Source organism: Equus caballus, chromosome 15 (assembly GCF_041296265.1).
Source record: "Equus caballus isolate H_3958 breed thoroughbred chromosome 15, TB-T2T, whole genome shotgun sequence".
Lineage (NCBI taxonomy): Eukaryota > Metazoa > Chordata > Mammalia > Perissodactyla > Equidae > Equus > Equus caballus.
Window position 1 is genome coordinate 29,543,364 of NC_091698.1, and position 15,399 is coordinate 29,558,762.

Here is a 15,399-nt window from a genome sequence, read left to right on the forward strand (position 1 = left end):
AAACAATAGAAAAGATCAATGAAAGTAAGATCTGAGTTTTTGAAAAGATAAACAAAATAGACAAACCTTCAGCTACACTAAGACAAAAAGAGGAGAGTCAAATAAGTAAAATTTCAGAAATGAAAGAGGAGACAGTAAAACTGAAACTACAGAAATGCAAAGGATTGTTAAGACACTACTGTGAACAAGTAAACCAACAAAATGGATAGCCTAGAAGAAATGGATACATTCTTAGAAGTATACACCCTACCAGGGCTGAATAAAGAAGAAATAGAAAATCGGAACAGGTCAATAATGAGTAAGGGGATTGAGTCAGTAATCAAAATCTCCCAACAAAGGAAAGGCCAGCATCAGATGGCTTCACTGGTGAATTCTACCAACATTTAAAGAAGAATTAACGCCAATCCTTCTCAAACTCTTCCAAAAAACAGAAGTGGGGGAACATCGTCAAACTCATTTTACAAGGGCAGCATTACCCTGATACCAAAGCAGATATAGACACTACAAGAAAAGAAAACTATAGATATAGACTAATATCTCTGATGCATATATATGCAAAACTTCTCAAAAGAAATACTAGCAAACTGAATTCAACGACACACTGAAAGGCTCATATACCGTGATCAAGTGGGATTATTCCTGGGGTACTGGGGTGTTTCAACATACGTAAATCAATAAAAGTGATCCACCACATTAATAGGATGAAAGATAAAAATCATATGATAATCCCAATAGATGCAGAAAATGCATTGGACAAAATTCAGCATCCTTTCATAATAAAAACTCTCAACAAATGGAGCATAGAAAGAATATTCCTGAACATAATAAAGGCTATATATCCCAGGACCACAGCTAACATCATATTCAACAGTAAAAGTTTGAGAGCTTTTTTTTCTATTATTGCTATGTAGAATGGGAGTACTAGAAGCCCTTACTCAAGAAATTAGGCAGGAAAAAGAAATAAAAGACATCAAAATTGGAAAGGAAGAAGTAAAATTTTTTTCCATTTGCAGATGACATAATCTTATATATTGAAATCCTAAAGACTCCACCAAAAAAATTGTTGAAACTAATAAGTGAATTTAGTAAAGTTGCAAGATACAAAATCAACATACAAAAATCAGTTGCATTTCTATACCTTAACAAGAAAGTAACTGAAAAAGAAATCAAGAAAGCAATCTCATTTATAACAGCATCAAAGACAATGAAATACTTAGAAATAAATATAACCAAGGAGGTGAAAGATCTGTACACTGAAAACTATAAGACTTTGATGAAAGAAATTGAAGAAGGCAATAAATGGAAATGTGTCCCATGTTCATGGGTCAGAAGAATTAATATTAAAATGTTAATGTTAAAATTAATGTTAGAATTAATGTTAAAATTTCCATACTACCCAAAGCCATCTATAAATTCAATGCAGTTCCTATCAAAATTCCAAGGGCATTTTTCACAGAAATAGAAAAACAATCCTAGAATTTGTGTGGAGCCACAAAAGATCCCAAAGAGCCAAAGTAATCATGAGAAAGAGGAACAAAGCTGGAGGCATCGCACTTTTTGATTTCAAACTATATTTCAAAGCTATAATAATCAAAATAATGCGGTACCAGTATAAAAAAGGACACATAGACCAATGGAACAGAACCAAGGGCCCAGAAATAAACCCATGCATATACAGTCAACTAATATTTGACAAGGGAGCCAAGAATACTCAGTGGGGAAAGGATAGCATCTTCAGTAAACGGAGTTGGGAAAACTGGATATCCACATGGAAAAGAATAAAATTGTATTCCTACCTTACAGCACTCACAAAAATTAACTTGAAGGGGTTTAAATACTTAAACATAAGAACTGAAACTAAAACTTCTAGAAGAAAACACAGGGGAAAAAACTCCTAGACGTTGGTCTTGCCAACAGTTTTTTTGGATATGACACCGAAAACACACGCAACAAAAGCAAAAATAAACAAGTGGAACTATATCAAATTAAAAAGCTTCTGCACAGCAAAAGAAACAATCTGTAAAATGAAGAGGCAGCCTACCGAATGGGAGAAAGCATTTGTAAGCCATATATCTGATAAGGGATTAACTTTCAAAATATATAAGGAACTCATACAACTCAACAGCAAAAAAGAAAGTAATACAATTAAAAGATGGGCAAAGGACCTGAATAGACATTTTTCCCAAAGAAGACATGCAGATGGCCAACAGGTACATGAAAAGGTGTTAACAGCACCAATCGTCAGGGAAATGCAAATCCAAACCACAATGAGATACCTCATGCATGTTAGGATGGCTTTTATTAAAAATACAAGAGATAACGAATATTGGCTAGGATGTGGAGAAAAGGGAACCCTTGTGCACTGTTGGTGGCAATGTAAATTGGTACAGCCACTATGGAGAACAATATGGAGGTTCCTCAAAAAATTAAAAATTAAACTACCATATGCTCCAGCAATCTCATTCCTGTGTATGTATCTGAGGAAATTGAAAACAGTATCCCAAAGGGATATCCGCACACCCATGTTCATTGCAGCATTATCCACAATAGCCAATATACGGAAACAACCTAAGTGCCCATCACTGGGTGAATGGACAAAGAAGATGTAGTGTACACACACACACACACACACACACACACACACACAGAGGAATTATGCAGCCATGAGAAAGAAGGAAATCCTGCCATTTGTGACAACATGGATGGACCTTAAAAGCATTATGACAAGTGAGATAAGTCAGAGAATGACAATCCTGTATGATCTCACTTATATGTGGAATCTAAAAAAACAGAACTTATAAAAACAGAAGAGTAGAATGGTGGTTACCGGAGGCTGGGGATGGGGAAATTGGGGAGATATTGTTTAAGGGCACAAACTTACAACTAGTAGATAAATCAGTTCTGGAGATCTAAGGCACAGCAGAGTGATGAGAGTCAACAATACTGTGTTATAAGATTCACAGTTGCTAGGAGAATAAATCTTAACTGTTCCCAACAACAAAAAATGATAAATATGTGACATGCTAAAGTTTTAGCTGATGTGACTGCAGTGATCATACTGCAATGTATAAATGTATCAAACACCACATTGTACACCTTAAACTTATACAATGTATATGTCAATTATATCTCAGTTTAAAAAAAAGAGAAAAAACGGGCAGAGGACCTGATTACTAAGGAAGAGCCATGCAGACCTTTTTAGAGTGCTAGCCACGCATAAGTTTAGTCCACTGAAAACTAAAATGTTACATGGTACTCAGTGGCACCTCTCCCCTACCCTCCTATTATTTTAGCTTTTTAGATATCTATAGTAAAGTAAATTATTTGAGGGGAATTATTTAAGAATTGCCATTGAATTTGGTCTAGATTTAAAAATTGCCTGTTCTTTTGTCTCCCTCCTATCTAAATATTGTTTTTTAAAAAACCTGCTCTTTAAGAATATCCAGTAATCAGACATAGCACTAATTCACATTCTCCCTCTCTCCTGGTGCTCCAAGTGTGTGAGGTTTTTCTACAACTTTCTCTTAGGGAGTATATTTTAAACCCAAGCACGTGGTTCAACATTGCTTGAGCCTAAAGTTGTGATTCAATGCTGTAATTGCAAGCTTGTGGGCACTATGGAAAGGTTGTTTAATTTAGTTATGGGAATGCAGTTGCAGTCACAGTTTCTATGAAGAGAAGTGGAAGCACAGGGAGGAACAGGGACGGCTTGCTTTTGTCATGTAAATGGGAGCGTGGGCAATGAAAGGGAGGGATGCTGGACCACAGAGGGCAGGGATGCAGGGATGCTGGGCGGCAGGGAGACTGAGTTGCCTGCTCAGGAGGACACATGCCAGCACAGAGGCAGAACACCTGTGCCGTGAGAACCCATCCATACAAGGGCTTTCAGGGCCGGGCTGAGGAAGGAAGCCAGGGATGGTCTGGTTTTACGGTCGGCTAGAAAGGAGACCACTAGAAACCTTAAAACCAGATTGTGTAGATCTTCTTTGGCCAATTTTTCAGACAGACATCTTCCAGACATGTGCTGGAAAAGTACTACCTCAAGCCACAATCGAAGCTTAACAACAGCTAGAAACACTTATTCTATAAGTGGTGTGTGTCAAGGGTCCCCAAGACCACCCTCAGGCTTGACAGTTCCCTGGGAGGTCTCACAGGACTTGGCATGTAGCCATAATCAGGGTTAGGATTTACTGTAGTAAAAGGGTAAAACACAAAATCAGCAGAGGGAACAGGCACATGGGCAAAAACCGAAGGAACCCAGGCATGATCTTCCAAGACTCCTGCCCCACTGGAGTCACAGAGGACATGCTCAATTCTTCCAGAAAGAATTGTGATGGCACATGTGAAATGTCGTTTACCAGCTCATTAGAGACTCAGCACGCAAGGGTTTTTAGTGGGGGCTGGTCCTGTAGGCACTCTCTGCCTGGCACATATCAACATTCCAGGCTTTCAGAAGGAAAACGGATGGTGAGCACAAACCGTATTGTTTGCACAGGTCAGGCAGAGGGAGCCACACTTATCAGTCAGCGAAGGTGGGAACCCTCCCCAAATCCAGGTTCCCCGATGCCAGCCGAGGGCCGTCCATGCAGGCAGCCCTTTCGAAGAGCAGCAGTCTCAGGCCTGCTGTGTTAACTCTTTTCTACAACGGTGCCACACAATAAGGCAGATGCCATTCCTGATTTTATTGGTAACAAGAGGGAGAATTAAAGGTGATGGATAGGGAAGCAATCTCAAGGCATCCAGAATTAGAAGGAAAGAAGAAGATACTTAGACACTGCAGCGTGCATTGGAGGACTAAAAACCAAGGGGAGGAGTCTGGTTCAGGATGATGGCATGAGCACCCGCGTTGCTGTTTCTCCATCTTCAGATCCTCTTGAAATAACTGGAAGAAAGAATAGAAAGAAGCAGATGTGCAGGGGTATTGACAGTGGGAGAGGGACCATCCGAGGACCAAGGAGTTTGGTAAACTTCTGGAGAAGGGACAGCAGATAGGATGAATTGAGGGATCAACCAAGTGGACACAGCCGGAGGTGGGAGTTGCTTCCTCTGGCCGTCTCTGGAGAGACGCTGAGTCACAGGCATTGAAAGCAGGAGAGGGATTTGGGCGCAGAGCCAGGCATTTCTGCAAAGCCTGCCTAACAGCAGGACAGCCAGCCTCCCACATCAGAGCACTTGCCTGCAGCAGTAGCATCTACCACGGCTCTGGAAACCTGCTCTGGGAAGGACCCAGGGAGGGCTTGGTCTCCTAGAGTGAGAGATGGAGACGCTTTGTGCTGGGGACAGAGTCAGCCTGCCTGCTTGCCACCAGCTGACACGCCGTACAGGAAACCTATCAGTTGACGTGGCTGCCCCGCATCCACACAGTGATGAGGAAAGTGGCGCTGGCTGTCTGCACTGCTCAAACTGGCCTTCCACTTGAGTGTTGGCATCTGTCCATACTTGGGGGGCGGGGGCTACCCTTTTCTGGGCTGGATGCTTTTTTCATTCTACTTACAGAAGTAGAGTTAGAAATTTCAGGGACAGAAACTGGTTAATGAGTTTCACAGGATTCTGGTGTTACCTCAGTGCTTTCAACCCTCTGCTTGGAGGTGAGACTCTAGCAGTCCTGGCGGTGCTGGGCCTGTGGTCCCAGGATGGAGGAGAGGTAAGGGAGCAGGCATGTGCTTTCGAGTTTCTTCAGGCTTCACGTATTTCCCTTCAAGCAAGATGGAAGGTCTTCTGACCCTTTCGTTATTCTCCTGGGGCAGAGGTTGTAGGCCTTTGGTGAAATTTAATTACATCTTCCACCAAATCCAATTACCGCCCACACCCATGAAATCCCATTATAACTTTCTTTTGCTGCATTAGAGATACACCAGGACAGGTGCCTTTCTAATCCAGCCGGGCCCATTTCCTAAAGAGCAGCAGTCAGCAGCTTTGCAAACCTTGTTCATTATTCCGCAAGGAGAGCAAAAACACAGAAATGCAAATGACCTGTAGCCTAACTTGCTTAAAGACCGTAGTTTCCTATAAGAAAGCTGATTCCTTAGGGATTTCAGGCCCTCAGGGGTATTTTCCCAAGGATATTCAGATATTTGTGTTTTGTTTTTCTTATTATTTCCAGCTTTTACTATGAAATTTTCAAACAGAAATTTCGAGAGAGAAATTGGAAGGCTAGTGCAATAACACTTGGGTGTGTGTATTCTTCACTTCCAAATGTCAATACTTTGCTATATTTCAGTGTTCTCTTTCTTATTCTCTCTATGTGTTTGTGTGCATGTAACCATTGGAAAGGAAATTGCAGATATCAAGACACTGCATCCCTAAATGTCTAAAATAAGGACATTTTCTTACATAAGCATAATACCATCATCACACATAAGCAAATGAACAATACTTCCATCATACTGTCTAATAAGGATGATCAGACACACAAGGAAAATCAACAACATGAAAAAGAAGGAGCAAGATGAACAAACAGAACTACTGGCACTGGGGGAAACAAAACAGAGAAACAAAAAGTAATCAGTAGCTAGAGATGCAGGACAGCACTGCAGCCATCAAGCAAGAACAGCCTGCTATGAAAAGTGAGCATTCAGAGAACCATAGTGTGTTAGAACACAGTAACCATAGTGCAGAGAACCACGGTAAATTAAAGTGATATGTTTGCGAAATATAAAAACAAATCCAATAGAAGGGCTAACGGATAAGTTTGAGTATACTTCTCAGAATGAAGATCAGAAAAATCAAAGTGAAAGGAAATAAAAGGGAAAGGCTAAGAGATGTGGATGCTCCAGGTAGGAAATCGATGACAGTCCTGAAACGGGGAGCAGAATACACAGACAGGCAGCAAAATCTGAGAAATCAAAGAAGAAAATTTCCCAGATCTGAAGAAAGGCAGAAGTCTTGAGATTAGCAGGACCCACTGGGAAAGGTCAGAGCCAAAAATAGCCTAGAGAATTTCAGATCACCAAGTAAAGACAAAGAGAGGGCCGCCAGCCTTAGACTGAAAAAACATCAGATTATTTACTAAGAAAAGAGAGTCACTTGACCTCAGCCCTCCCAGCAGCAGAGTCGACTGCTGGAACGGCGCTTCGCAACTCTTAACACGCCTGTACATCCCTGGGCATCTCGTTCACATTCAGATCCTGGGGTGGGTCCTGGGATTCTGAATTTCCAGCAAGCTCATAGGTGATGCTGAGGCTGCTGGTCTGTGGACCACACTTTGAGTGGCAAGACTCTAGAATAAAATGGAACAATGTCTTGTTCCATTCAGAATTCAAAAGAATGTTATCTTGAATGTAAAACTTCATAGATAGCCAAATTATTGTTCAAATGTGAGGCACAATAAAGACTTGGAGATATTCAAATGCTCAATAAGTTTACCTGCCATGCACTCTCTGAAAAATATTACCTGTAGGTGAACTACAGAAAAGGATAAAATGAATTAAGAATTAGAAAGACACGTCTGCTTTCTAGAGCTAACCCAAGGGGAGTTCATGTAAAGAAACACCTGCATAGTGGTGCCGTGGCCAAGGCCAGAACACCGTTAGTCCAAATTAGATCAGGAAGTCAGACAGGTCAAAAGAATGACTTCAAGAAGGAAATGTTTTCAGTACAACAAATAGAGCGATTAAGAAGCAGGAAGATCTTACTGATGCAATGGAAGAGGCACAGGTTTCTTCTGGATGAAGAGGGGAAAAGTCCAGTAAGGCTCCAGAAAAAACAAAGCCACTCAAGAAAAGCATGCTCCAAAAATGGAGCAAACGAAAACATGGCATGAGAATCTGTTTAACCTTCACACTTGAAAGAATCTCTTTCTAGCAGAACAAAAACTACTTAAGAAGGGTTATTTCTGGAGTGAGGTCCTGGAGGTAAGGGGTTTTCCTTTTCATTTAAGACCATTTCATATGGCTTAAATTTTAAAAATAAAGTATATTTAAAACCACTTTAAAAAACTCTTTTTATATTTAAGGGGGGGAGGGAAGGAAAGAGAAAGAATGAAGAGTGACAAAGAAAGGAAGTCCTCTCTGAGAGAGAGAACAAAGGCTGATGTCTCTCTCTCTCTCTCTCTCACACACACACACACACACACAAATACACACATGGCCCTTACCCTACAGCCGTAGTGTTCTCCCCACCCCCACTGTTGGGGAGAATTCCAAATTCTTCCCCAAGACAAGCAAGACATCAGGTGTTAGAATGGGGTCTTGGGACGGGTATGGTGGCCAGTGAGGACAGGACCTCAGCCTGACGAACCTGGGCTCCCTCTGTTCCAGGTAGGAATCATGCAATAAACCTAAGAACATTCTCCTGGGGCCCCAACCTTCTGGCTGAAGGTGAGGCCCAGGGATCAGCAGGTGGAGCTATTGAGATGCCAGAAGGAAAAAAGTGCACAGACCCCTAAAATCAGAGGGGAAGTTTGAGTCAACCCAATCGCAGGTCCACGGAGCATCGGTTCTAAAGGGTCTGAGATCCAGAAGGCAACGGCAAGGGTATGAGGAGCAGCTGCCACAGGAGTGATGGGGTTAGGGGTGACAGTTCTGCTTACCTAAAGATCAGCTGCCTTCCTCTTCCGAGGGCCTCTTGGAGAGAAAGATAAGGGGGCAGGCTGAGGGCCTGCCTGACCCGGCAGAATCAGGAGCTAATAGTTCAAGGGATCGTCCCAAACACCTACAGATGGAGAGTTATGCCCAGAATCCCCCCGCATGATGGCAGCAACAATTAGGAGGAGGTATGTGACATGAAACCAGAGAGGCAGGCAGAGGGCTGCCTGGTGAGGGCCGTGAAGGCCGAGGGTGGAGCTGCCAGGAGTGGGCTTGGGGCGGAGTCTCAGCCTAGAGGAGGGAGGTGGCGCCCAGGCCAGGAAATGGAGCGAGGAGGACGGCTGGAAGATCTCCTCAGGGGATGCAATTGACAGCAAACGTTTACAAAATGTGGGCATGTGGGAGCCCTTGGAGGGGTTTGGGGAGGATGCACTCTTAGAAAAGCTGACCAGGGCTGTTCAGACACACATCCTCTTTCTCTCTTTCTAACCCATTGGCCCGTACACAAAGCTGGCGCTAAGTTTTTCCAGACCAGATGCCCCAGCATCTAAATACTGAAAGCTCCCCTCGAGGACTCGGCGTGTGAGATTTTGAAGGAAGGGAGCCTTCTGAATCTGAATCTGGGCCGCTTGCTTATCTTGACTTTTCTGCTCCCCAAAGTGACTTCCTCATTTTCCGTACAGCCAAATTGATTTTGGTATTGTTTTTCAAATTGGAAGCTATGAATTCTTTACAGGAATCTGTTAACTTTTGATTTTGATGATAATAGAAATAGTCTGAGTTATATAGATTGTCTGGGTAACAACTGTATAACCAGAGAGTGCCGTGGGCTCCCCGCCCGGGTCTTGGTGTTTTTAAGCCCTTGGGCACCAAGTAACAACACCTGGATCACCAGGGACCGACAAGGAAAGAACAGATGCAGGTTTTCTGTGACTAAAAAGACGTGTTTGTGCCAGGTGAAGGCCAAGGGTTGGATGGTACGAGGCGCTGCTGGAGGGAGGGTTCCCAGGCCCTCAGGGAGACTGGAGGGGGCCGGGCTTCTCCCCCCAGCCCTTGGCGGTGTGGGCATGACCCGCCCACGGGAACCTTCCTGGGCCAAGGGGGGCCAAGTTCATGCTGCAGGACGCAGTCTGCCACATGTCATTAGGGCTGTAGATTTGAATCTCATTGGTTTTGTAGTTTTGCTTGTATTTAATTTCATAGTTTACAGTTGAACAAGAGCTATAAACATAAGGTGTTTATATCTAGTTTTGTGTTTGAACAGGTCTAAGTAACATTATAATTTGAAACAACTTAAGTCAACATTGGGGGTTAAGGAGAACATGTTTTTCCCTTCGGAAGGGGTCTGTACCGTCACTCGAGTTGTAGAAAACGTCGCAGGATTTCTTCTCATTGTCATTTATTTATTTATTTATTTAGTCGAAGATTTAAAGACGTCGATTACTTTCTCTTTTTAATTAAAAATAAATAAGTACACAAGTACTGTCGATTCCAGCTACCCTGGATGTCTTGTAGTTGTTGTTGTTAAGGTTTGGGCTTCAGGAGGGGCCTGATGGGCCTGCACGCACAGTGGGGCGGGGGGAGAGGAGGGGGATGGGAGAGGGATGAGGGTGGGAAAACCTGGGGCGACAGCAGCACCGCCCTGCCCTGGGGAAAGTGGGCAGATTAGCTCTGGGGAGTCCAACTTGGACCCAGCTGCTTATGGGGTTATCAGTCAGGACACATTTGGCCATGTGGCATAGAACAGCCAACCAACATGGCCCAGACCATAGGAACTCTCTCATCCTCCGTGGCGACCCCAGGGCTGGCTCAGTGCCTGTCTGCTCTTGATGCCCCAGCCTCTTTCCAGCATTCAACTCCGCTGACATCCGCATGGTTCCGGGTGGTCTCATCAGCGTCCCCCACTCGTGAGGCATTAGGGAAACCTTCCCCAGAAGCCCTCGGCGGAGTTCCCCTCAGGTCCCACTGGCCAGGACTGTGCAGTTTGCCGATGCCCTAGCTGGATGGAAGCGGAGGGTGAGCATGGGGCATTTTCCACTTCTTTAGTGAGAAGGGGTGTGGGCTGGAAAGAGCAGTCTGTGTGGGACACGGGAGTTGTGACTAGTAGCAGGCAGCAGTTGCCCGCAGGGTAGGTGTGCTCACAGATGGCCGATTCATCAGGGCAGCGGGCTGGACAGGGTGGGCGACAGGGGCTCCCAGCCTCCTCATACCCATTGTGTGGGATCCTTGGACTAGGCCTGCCCCTTAAGGGTTCACCAAACCGCTGGTTTTCAGGGCAGAGACCTAAAAACTGCAGTAAGTCCATGAAATAGCGCACCCTGGGGGCTGGGGCAAACCCAGGCATCCCTGCCCCTCTTCAGGGGGCTGCTGCTTACCTCCCTCTGACTGTGCCTCGAGGGAACGTGGGTTCAGGCTTCCTAGAAAGCCCTACCTTTCAAGAGAAGGGGAGCACACAATTCGTTTCCAATGTTAAAGGGCTGGGGGTAGTCAAACAAAACACATCTGTGGGGCGGGCTGGGACGCAGAGCCTGGCACTCCACAGATGTAAACCTCTTAACCCTGCTCACGGCCTTTGAAAGTTTCTACTCTAGAAAATATGGCTTTAGAAGTGGATGGATGAGGTGGGTGCCCCTCCCTGGGAGGCATGCGGAGAAAGGGTGAGCATCTCAGGGTCCCTTCCTGCAGTCTAGTACGTTGCACGGAATTTACCTGGCACACCTCGGGGTTGGGGCTGACCTCTCGCAACAGGAAGTGCCCTTATCTGAGCCTTCACCACAAGAGGCTGCAAAGGAGGGGGCTCTGGATAAGGACGCCCTCGGAAGCCAGGGAGGGAGGCCTCATCATCAGGTTTCCCTGACACTGACTGATGGTGAAGCCCTCGGTCTAGCCTCTCTCAGAGTTAGAGCCTCACCTGTACAATGGGCATCGTCCACCTTTTAGAGAGAGAGAGAGGGAGGGAGGAAGAGGAAGAGAAAGGAGAAGGAAGGAGGGGAGGGGGGAGGATGATACGGGAGTGGAGCAGGGGAGAGAAAGAGAGAAAGAGCAGGGAAGAAGGAGATAAAGGATAAGAGGGACTGGAAGAATTCCCTGTTCCATTGTCTGTTGCATAACAAACCACCCCTAACTTCCAAACTTAGTGGCATAACACCACAACCACTTTGTTGCTCTCACGGATTCTGTGGGTCAGCATTTCCGACCAGAAATAGCAGAGGTGGCTCATCTGGCAGCCTCCAGGTGCTGACATTCCGGCCTGTCACTGGCTCACCATGACCCTGAGGATGAGTCAGCTCCTTAGGCTGGTGGCCAAGGCCCTTCACGTCTGGCCCCTGCCCCCAGCCTGCCTGCTGCGCACTCCGGGTACTCCTGCTTCTCCGTGCGCCTGTGCCTTTTGAGGTGCTCTTCCTGCAGCCGGAAAGCCCTGTCTCCTCTCCCCAGTTCCTTCTCAGCTTCAGAACTTAAGTCAAGTGTGAGTGGCTTGGTTCCTAGTGTGCTTCCCTCCCCTGCCTGTCCCTCAACCCACTGAACTCTGAATTTACCTCTGTCCCCCTCGCCACGTTGTACTCTCCTACTGTCCGTCCCTGCCTGTCTCCCCACACATTGTGGGTTCTTGCATTGTCTTTATATCCCCAAAGCCCAACAGAGCCTGGCGCACAGTAGGTGCAGCGTAGGTGTGGAATTATGAAGAGCATAGACTCTGGTTTTAAGTCCCAGCCCCACCACTCCCTGGCTGTGTGACCCTGGCAGCTTGCTTAACTTCTCTGGGCCTCAGTTGCCTTATCTGGACAATGGGATGATTCTGTTAACTACCTAGAGTTTTCATGAGCATTAAATTAAACTCCATGTGAGGAGTTTGGAACAGGGCTTAGCCTTGGTAGACACTGAAAGAGAATGGCAATTGTTACTATCAGGCGATGAATAAATGAACGCACAGATGAATGAAGCTTATCCATGAATGAAGCTTCCTCCGGGATGCCTTCCCTGATCTTCACGGGAAAGGGGTCTCCTTGGACTCACTGTGCTTCTGTGCCTGTCATGTTCCTGACAGATGCCACCTAGTGTGGTTGTCTGTGTGAATGCTGATCTCCCTACAAGACTGGATGCCCCTCGGGGGAAGACCTTTCTTATTCATCTTTTTAATCCCCGCCATGCTCCATGGAGACAGCAGGGGCCTTGTACATAGTAGGTGCTGCATAAATGCGGGTGGGATGAAGGAAAGAAACCAAAAAGATGCACTTTATTTTCTGTTGAGAAGAGGCAGTGGGAAGAGAAGTTAAATTTGGTCTAGATTTAACTAAAAACCAAACAAACAAAAACTAACCACTCTTAAGTTCAGTTGAGCGGTGCGTGAATTTTTCTGGGCTTAAATCAGTGTTTTGCACCCGTCCATCCTCCTCAGGATAAAGTTCGAGTCCATGTGAGAGGTCCAGCAATTACTCAGAGCGGTGTACGTACGTGTTGGTTTATGTGTTAATTAAAAGTCGTTCTTCCTCTCCTTCCTTTCCCTCCCTCCCTCCCTCTCTCTCTCTCTCTTTCTTTTCTTCTAGGCAGGGACTCTTCACACAGTCTCCTTAAAGAAATCTTGCCTTGATGGGCTGTCCAGCATCTAAAGAGGTAAAACGTTAAAATGCCTAGTGGAGGATCATGTCCGCTTGGTCTTTTTTTCATTTTGCCCTGCGCCCATTATGTATTATTATGTAGCCAGCCCTGCCTGGGGCATGCTTTGGGACCCCAATGCCATAAGTACTGCCACTTTGAGTGACTCCGTGGGCCTACATGGTCATTCCGCTGAGGGCGCCCCGCTGCCTGGCTCGTCCTTGTTACAGGGTGGACGACGTCTGGTGGCTTTTCCTTAGACACTGCGTTTTTCTGTTCTAATTGGCTCTGAGTGTTTCTGCCTTGGCAGCAGACACTTCTTATTAGACTTTTTAATCCAAGCTTCACTGTACCTGGCATAAGTCAGTGAAATACTTAGTGTGCGGAAATGCTAGTTGTTTCATAGATGCCTTGAAAAACCATTTGACCTAAAAAATAACTTTTATTGATGTTACATAATCAGTGCTGCCTAATGCATGTGATAGTCATTATAAATGCATGTTTATGATGTCATTATTCTGCACAACTGCTTAGGCTCATAGTTTCCAAATGTTGGCTGTGGATTAGCTTGATTTCTCTCGCAGATGGGAATCTTTTTAAAAGGAAAGAATCTAGCTGCTCTGACTGCTCAGTCCCCTAGAGTTCTCTTAAGCAAGGGGCTCCAGAGCAGGTGCACCAGGACTCAATCACTGTGAATTAATCAAGTATATAGAAGAAAATAAAGAGTGTTCACGTGTAGAACCGGAGAACTGCATAAATACCCACAGAAGCAACACCACCACCAAAATAATCACCTAGAAAGAAGTAACACCACGAGTTATCCTAAGAAAATCCGGTGTGAGTATTTAAAACACTAGACTTTGATAAGGTGTCATTATTTGTATTCCAAAAAATAATATTTTGGGGCTGGCCTGCCATTGTAATGGTTAAGTTCACACGCTCTGCTTGGAAGGCCCAGATTTGCAGGTTCGGCTCCTGGATGTGGACCTACACCACTCATCAAGCCATGCTGTGGTGGCAACCCATATACAAAATAGAGGAAGACTGGCACAGATGTTAGCTCAGGGCCAATCTTCCTCAACAAAAATAATAATAATAATATTTCATTTTCAAAATGATCTATTACTGGGTTCCTTTTAAAATAATGAAATCTCTACTGCAACTAAAACATTCAAGGTATAAAAATGTGATTGAATTTCCTGGTTTTGGTAATCACTGCTGCTGTGTAAGATATGGCTTTTGGGAGGATGGGGGTGATGACTAGATGAAACCTGTACTATTTTAATTTGGCAACTATTTGTGTCTCTATTTTAAAATAGAAAGTTAGAGAATTTTATATATAAATGTATATATAATATAGTATATTAGGTGTATGCAGGAACTTGCCTGTGAGGTAAAAACAAGCACATCACTGAGCTCAGTCTGGATGGTGACTGATGTCTCCTTGCCTCCCCCTGGTCATTTATCAAATCAAGTCTTGGATTTAGAGACTGTAACGCCCAAACCACGTGGTAGCTTGTAGCTTCAGTCACTTAATCTTTCACTCAGGGGGCATGAACAGCAGAAAATCAACTCATTTTTAAAATCATGTTCTCTTGTCTCATGACCTAGAAATGGAAGGGAGATGCCACAAACAAGGAGCAAAAAGGAGCAAAGGTCCAAACTGAGGGATCTGCTTTTGTGATATTAGCCAGGACCTAATTTGTCTATGTTTTAAAAGTATAGCACCTGAACTGGATTATTATGTCATTCTAATTTTAAATCTAGTTAGAATGAGTTCATTTTCCCAATTTAAATTGCTTAAATCAGAAAAGTAGACATTGTGGCAAAAGTTAACAGAAATTGTTAAGGAGTTGAACAGATTGGATAAGATATTGAAAACAGGAAGGGAAATTATTTAGTCATTCACTCAGTCAACAAAGATTTCTCACCTCTCGACCATGTCACATGTTGTCTGATGGCACAAGGATGAAGGAATTCTGACCTCCTGGCACTTACTTTCCAGGGACTGGAGGATGACAAACCAATAAGCACATTGTTGTGCTCTCTGTCATCAGGTAGCCATAAATGCCACGTAGAAAAATAAAGCAATGTAAAGAATGGAGGGGTGAGAATCAGAGGAAGCAATTTTTAATGCTGAGAATGATGTTGCTCTTGTAACAAGAGAGAGACAAATAAATTATAAATTTAAAAGATCTGCAAAGACAAAGAATGTAAATGCTCATCCTAGTGATGTGTCAGTGAAACTGAAGTTGATTGCTATATCATTTTGATTTTAATT

The 15,399-nt window shown here is 44.3% G+C and overlaps 1 protein-coding gene and 1 long non-coding RNA gene across 19 annotated transcripts in view; one reads left to right on the forward strand and one right to left on the reverse strand.

Moving 5' to 3' along the window:
- Nucleotides 1–15,399, forward strand: part of ACOXL (acyl-CoA oxidase like) — a 360,428-nt gene that overhangs the window by 223,190 nt on the left and 121,839 nt on the right. The window lies entirely within an intron of this gene.
- LOC102150532 (uncharacterized) lies at nucleotides 4,659–8,151 on the reverse strand. Of its 4 annotated transcripts, none has more exons than XR_288367.4 (3): nucleotides 7,032–7,231; nucleotides 5,561–5,738; nucleotides 4,659–4,882 (listed from the first exon to the last, which is right to left on the reverse strand). It is a non-coding gene; the product is annotated as an uncharacterized lncRNA (long non-coding RNA). The 4 variants fall into 4 exon arrangements; XR_002800009.2 differs by having other exon boundaries at nucleotides 4,661–4,882; nucleotides 7,010–7,221; XR_002800007.2 differs by lacking the exon at nucleotides 7,032–7,231 and adding an exon at nucleotides 8,096–8,151 and having other exon boundaries at nucleotides 4,663–4,882.